This window comes from Pelobates fuscus, chromosome 6 (assembly GCF_036172605.1).
Source record: "Pelobates fuscus isolate aPelFus1 chromosome 6, aPelFus1.pri, whole genome shotgun sequence".
Classification (NCBI taxonomy): domain Eukaryota; kingdom Metazoa; phylum Chordata; class Amphibia; order Anura; family Pelobatidae; genus Pelobates; species Pelobates fuscus.
In genome coordinates this window covers 234,906,834-234,914,298 of record NC_086322.1, presented here as the reverse complement: position 1 = coordinate 234,914,298, position 7,465 = coordinate 234,906,834, and positions in this window count along the sequence as shown.

Genomic DNA, 7,465 nt, shown 5'->3' with positions numbered 1-7,465 from the left:
TTAACTTGAAAAGGACTGAGTTCTCAATACAAACAATAAAATGAAGCCTGGCAGGGTAGTAATTGCTTTCAGGAAATTTCCAAAGGGTGGAAGGATCCCAGGTGTTACACAGAACAGGTGATTGTTTACATTGGCAGAATCATGGTTCTCCAAAATGAATGGGCTTGCAGTGGTCCCAACAGGTATGTATAAAAATAAAACCAATTAGAAACTATGACCTATTTATTTATTTTGCAGTTAAATGCTAAAGCTGAACAATTTTCTGATAATGAACTACAGATGTCACAGCTAGCACATAAATGTAGGATAAAAATGTCATTATGTATGAATCCTGTTCAGAAATCTGTTCCCACAGAAATTAAATTACAGCTACTCAACACTGACCGGATTACGTCCTTACGACCCGGAAGTAAAAGGAATTGGTCGGTAAGTGAGGATGCACTACAGAGCATGCGCACCAGTGCAGGTCTATGTTTGGGGATTACCTGCTCTGGTGCGTATGTCTACGTTCGGGTAAATTTCTCTGAACATACACAAGCACAGCAGAACAGGGAATCCCTTAAATCTATGTTCGGGGAACATTCCCCGGACATAGATTTGAGGGATTCCCTGCTCTGCTGTGCTTGTGTATGTTCGGGGAAATTTACCCGAACGTAGACATGCACACAAGAGCAGGGAATTCCTCTAATCTATGTTCGGGGAAAATTCCCTGAACATAGACCAGCTCTCTAATGTGGGGAATCAATTAAATCCCCATGCTAGAGAGTTGGTTGTAAGTGCGAGCCGTCATAAAGTGAGGACCACCTGTAATACAATTTGAATTTTTTATTTATTCATCTTTTCTGAAATACTGGGGAGAGAAAAAGTAATATGACGACATATACTGTTTTTATAGATATGAGATTACATTTATAAAAGTCCAGCAGGATGCTCAAAATTCGGAACAAATGGCCCATATAAGTGCAAAAGTATAGGTATATACTACTATACAGGGGGTTGCAAGATGAAATTAGACTTTACAAAAAAACCTGTTCTACATAGTTACCTAAGCTGAAAAGAGACGTGTATATCAAGTTCAGACTTTCTCACATCTGTTTTTGCTGTTGATCCAAAAGATGGAAAAAAAAAAGCCTTTGAAGCACTTTCCAGTTTTACAACAAACTAGAGGAAAAAATCCTTCTTGACCCCAGAATGGCAGTCAGATGTCTTTTTGCATCAAGATGTTGTTATCCCACATATTAAAAATGAGCTAATATGCGTGGTTTCCCAATATTAAAATACAATTGGGATAAGTGGGAAGAAAAAATCAAAACAGCATTTGGTCTTTGACATATTTGTTATTAAAGTGCATTGATGTAAAAACATTTTTTTTTTTTTTGCCATATACACTATTATGCCTATTTTAATACTGGATGGTTATTCTCTTCCATTTCCAAGTTCCCCTTCCCACCCCCAATACAATGTTTATATTCTTGTTGTTATACAAATATGTAAAACTTTAATAAAAATTATTTGAAAAGGAAAAAAAAAAAAGATATCCTTGAATATTATGTCTTTCCAAGTATTCACAGTTGCTGTTTAAAAATGGGTATGCACTTTGATAAACCACCTCTTTAGGCAGATACTTCATTATCCTTACTGTGTTAAAAAAAAAAAAAAACCTTTCCTTTGCCTTAGGACACAAAGAAGAAAGGAGATTTAGTCTATCTATAGTCTGGTTTATGAATAAATATCCAGACAGTCGTTTGCATTGGCCCTGAATATATTTGTATAATGCTATCATTATGCTCCAACATGAATAGTTTGCAGTTTAAAATGGTGGGTAAAAAGCCTGTGGTTTCACGTTCCCTTAATAGTTATATCAAGAAATTATCCAAGCACTGAAACCACTACAGCATACTGTAATCAGTAAATATTTCACTTACCTGGGGTCCACCGCTCTCTTCCTCCCAGCAGAGTGTGAAAGCCAGACGCTCCTGTAGAAGCTTTTGCTCACTCTCCTGGGCTAAGTCTTGCAGTGGAGAGCCATCACATTGGGCCGAGATCATTTAAGAGCTGAGAGAGTGGCAGGAAGTGGTGGAGTGCTAAGGAACCATAACCACTCCTACATGTAGTAATTATAGTGCATGGAGTGTTACTTTAAAGTACTGTTTATGGTTCAACCTAGGGCCACAAGTATCATGTTTTGCCCCAGAGTGCGATTGTGCTAGCTGTAGTGCTTTAGGTATTAATAGCATGCCCCTCCATCTAACTATATATAAGTGTTGAAAATCAGAAGGGCGAAAAAGAAACAATCCAACATTAGAAAGAAAGGTATTGCAGATGTTGGAGTGTTCCTTTAAGCAGGGGTGTGGAGTTTGTATCACCCGACACCAGAAAAATGTAGTTCTAGGGGCCAGACAGACAGCTATTTTTTTGGCATGCTTTTGGCCTGCTGCAGGGGAACTTTGGGTGGTCTGGGGAGAGAGCATGTGGGCTGCCTTCCTGGCAACTGCAGCCCACAATAATCACTCCTCGCCATTCACAGGGGTGTAGAAATGTAATAAAAATCTTTGTCCAAGGGACTAGAGCATTAGCCCAATCTACTATTCATAACTCAAATTAAATCAAAATGGAAAAACAGGCAAATTCATCTTAAAAACTTTCCAACACAGCAAGACACAACCTTTTGCCTGTTTTTCCATTTGTAAAGATTCCAAGTTTGGTGAATAATCCTGAGTGTTTGACCCATCACCCTATTGATAGGGAATGTGTCTGTGTAATTTGATTGCATGCTTTGTTTTGACGGTTTGACCCCTCCTGCATAGGTTTCTCCATGGAGGAGTGCTACCGCGACGATAACCAGTGGGGGAGCGTATGGTCTTCACCTCTAGCCAGTGCAGATCACTGTAATCACTCCATTGCAATCCTTGTGTTTGCTAGGAATCCTAGCTGCTGCAATCTGTCAAAGGGTAAGCAATGGACCACAAGGGAATGATTACGGTTTATTGCACACACGAGGTGAGACTACATGGTTCCTGTTCACCACATCACCTCTAGCAGCCAAAGGTAAAAAAACAAACAAACAATGTTTGCCCAGGAAATAGGAATTCTACAACTCTGCAAACCATACACACATTACATGCAACCAGCACGCACTATGAGAGAAGACAGAGGGCAAGACACTAAACCCTTTTGCAAGACAAACATTTTTGCAAATTGAATTTAAATGGCAAAACTGAACAAAAATTGTGACCTATAGTGTTTTACATTTTTCCAGATCAGACATTTTGACAGTTTCTCCATTCAGATTTTATTTGAGAAAATTCAGAGTTTAGTGAATAGTCATGTCAATGCCCACATGTAAGTAGGTTCCCCACAGATTTAATTGAAATTATTTACCGGTCAGGCCAGGTAGATGGGACTTGCACTCTCAACACCCCTGTTTAAAAGTGTGTATAGTTGCAGTCTACTTAAAAGTACATTCTCAATTAATCCCACTAGAAACAGGTCCTAAAATACACACGTGCTTGTCTGAAGAGATAAAAAAAAAAAAAAAACATGGGAGGATAGATGATGAGAAGCTATCTAAACCCTTAGTGACCAGACCGCTTTTCAATTATCTTAGCGTTAAGGACCAGGGCTGTTTTTACATTTCTGCAGTGTTTGTGTTTAGCTGTAATTTTCCTCTTACTCATTTACTGTACCCACACATATTACATACAATTTTTCTCACCATTAAATGGTCTTTCTAAAGATACCATTATTTTTATGATACTATAAAACAATTATAAAATATAATGAAAAATAAATGTACAAAAACTGACCTTTTCAAACTTTGACCGCCAAAATCTGTTACGCATCTACAACTGCCAAAAAACACCCATGATAAATAGTTTCTACATTTCGGGATGGGGTTAAAGGAACACTTTAGTGTTAGGAACACAAAAGTGTATTCCTAACAGTATATTGTCCCTCTGCCCCTGCGGAACCCAGAGGTAAATAAAGCATTGAAACTCCCTTTTATTACCTGATTCCAGTGCCAAGTCGCTCTCCTCCAATGTCAGCAAAATCCAAGAACCTAATGCGCATGAGCGGCACATGCTCATCAAGCCTTCCTCATAAAGCACTAAATCAATGCTTTTGTATAGGGATTTTGAAAACGCCAGTCGTTCTCATGCAAAGCGTGAGGATGTCCAGCATCGTTTCAGGGAGTTACACTGCAGTTGAATCAAGGAAGCGGTCCTACTGGCTATCTGGAAGACAGCAACTAGAGGCAGTCTTAACCCTGCAGTTTCTCTGAATTTTACAATAAAAGATTAAGGTTACAAGGCATACTTCAATGAGATGAAGTGGTCTGGGTGCCTATAGAGATGAAGGTGTTCTTAAAAAAACATGATGGTAACACGTGTGATTGCTCACCATTGTAGCTGCCAGATGTAGAGAATCCAGCAAGACCTCTGCAAATACAGCAATAACCCCCTAGACCTTTACCAGTGGTTTTAGAATGTATAAAGTCAATTTACAGACATGTCAATTTTAATTGTCACTGATTTACTGGTTCACTTCCCTTTTGGAACAAAATGGAAGCCCACAACTGCACTATACCCCCCAAATGATATACCATAAGCAAAAGAAGAGCAATTTAAATCTTTTCACTCTTCATCACCAATTTCAGTCACACGTATAAGCAGCTTGTATTGTTTTTTCACATGCCTACCCTTTAAAGCATGGGTGTCCAACCTTTTGGCTTCCCCAGGCCACTTTGAGCAAAGAGGGATTTTCTTGGCCAGCACACATTATATATAATTAATTTAGATCATTAAACTTCAAAATCCCTTTTCTTAACTTTGATATTTTGTTATTAGATAACTCCCTGTTTTGTTATCCTTATGTGGGATTGCCATATTTAATGATACCAAATTAGGGAGCTATCCACTAAACACACACACACACGTATATACATATAAATATAACCATAGATATACACACACACACACAATCACATACATAATCACAGAAACATACACACATATATGTAATTAAGAGGTCCACTCAGCCTCTCTACCTTGCTCATGTAGGCTTGGAATGGATCCTCTCCCAGGAGGCCATTGGTTGCTGCTGTGATGGAATCACTGTGCTCTTCCTGCACAGATCCCTCGCGCATCCAGTAGTGATGCCATATCCCAGCTGCCAGCTCACTGCTGGGTGCGCGAGGGAGCTGTGCAGATAGACCGTAAGTAATGGGCTTCCTGCCTCCCTCGCAGCTTGACAGCCCAGACGTCAACTGGACCACATTACAAGCAGCTTAGGGATGCATACGGCCTACGTGCTGTGGGATGGGCACTCCTGCTTTAAAGAAACACTTTAAACACCATAACCACTACAACCCTCTCATTGGCTAGTCCCTTAGTAAAATGTCAAACTGTTTTAGTATCTTACCATGGGTAGTAACAAGGAGTAAGAGAGGAGGGATCATGGATGAGATGAAGAATGTGCTTGACAGAGGGAAAGAGAAATAGATGGGAAATAGAAAGTGTCTTGGTGATAAGTAAGGTTAAAAGTGACATTGGAAAAGAAAAGAAAGGTGAAGATACACCTCTGACTGGCACTCCGCATAAATTCATACATGACAAACGGACTATACATGCAAATACACTGTTGAATAAATACACACTCCAGATAATCACCCTCACATTGCAAACTGTACACACTTGCATATACACACACTGACACATCATGCCGTCAATATCCCATGTATGAAAACAAAGTGCTGGTGAGAATTTGATGAGATACTGAGGATCCACAAAAGTAGGAAAGCTGTGAATGAAATGGGAGGAAAAATGCTAAAAGCTGGGGGGGGGGGGAGAGAGGAGTGAAATATATATACATACACACACACATATTATATATATATATATATATATATATATATATATATATATATATATATACACACACACACACACACAGAACAAAATTATAAACTTTTGTTTTTGCCCCCATTTGTCATGAGCTGAACTTAAAGATCTAAGACTTTTTCTATGTAAACAAAAGGCCTATTTTCTCTATATTGTTTACAAATCTGTCGTCTAAATCTGTGTTAGTGAGCACTTCTCCTTTGCCAAGATAATCCATCCACCTCACAGGACAGGTGTGGCATATAACGATGCTGATTAGACAGCATGATTATTGCACAGGTGTGCCTTAGGCTGGCCACAATAAAAGGCCACTCTAAAATGTGCAGTTTTACTGTATGGGGGGGGGGGGGGGGTCAGAAAATCGGTTGCCCAGGTTGTTGCTCAGTTGCTCAGGTTGTTGATTGTGGCTTGTGGAATGCTGGTCCACTCCTCTTCAATGGCTGTGCGAAGTTGCTGGATATTGGCAGGACTTTGAAAACGCTGTCATATACGCCGATCCAGAGCATCCCCAACATGCTCAATGGGTGACATGTCTGGTGAGTATGCGGTCCATGCAAGAGCTGGGATGTTTTCAGCTTCCAGGAATTGTGTACAGATCCTTGCAACATGGGGCCGTGAATTATCATGCTGCAACATGAGGTGATGGTCGTGGATGAATGGCACAACAATGGGCCTCAGGATCTCATCACGGTATCTCTGTGCATTCAAACTGCCATCAATGAAATGCACCTGTGTTCGTTGTCCACAACATACGCCTGCCCATAACCCCACCGCCACCATGGGCCACTTGATCCACAACGATGACATCAGCAACGCTGACCCACACGACACCATACACACCGTCTGCCCTGTACAGTGAAATCCAGGATTTATCCGTGAAGAGAACACCTCTCCAAAATGCTAGACGCCATCGAATGTGAGCATTTGCCCACTAAAAATGGTTACGACGACGAACTGCAGTCAGGTCGAGACCCCGATGAGCATGCAGATGAGCTTCCCTGAGACGTTTTCTGACAGTTTGTGCAAGTTCTTTGGATATGCAAACCAGTTGTTGCAGCAGCTGTCCAGGTGGATTGTCTCAGACAATCTTGGAGGTGAAGATGCTGGATGTGGAGGTCCTGGGCTGGTGTGGTTACACGTGGTTTGAGGTTGTGAGGCTGGTTGGATATACTGCCTAATTCTCTGAAACACCTTTGGAGTCGGCTTAAGGTAGAGAAATGAACATTCAATTCACGAGCAACAGCTCTGGTGGACATTCCTGCAGTCAGCATGCCAATTGCACACTCCCTCAAAACTTGCAACATGTGTGGCATTGTGCTGTGCCTTAGGCTGGCCTTTTATTGTGGCCAGCCTAAGGCACACCTGTGCAATAATCATGCTGTCTAATCAGCATCTTGATACGCCACACCTGTGAGGTGGATGGATTATCTCGGCAAAGGAGAAGTGCTCACTAACACAGATTTCTGAACAATATTTGAGAGAAATGGGCCTTTTGTGTACATAGAAAAAGTCTTAGATCTTTGAGTTCAGCTCATTATAAATGGGGGCAAAAACAAAAGTGTTGC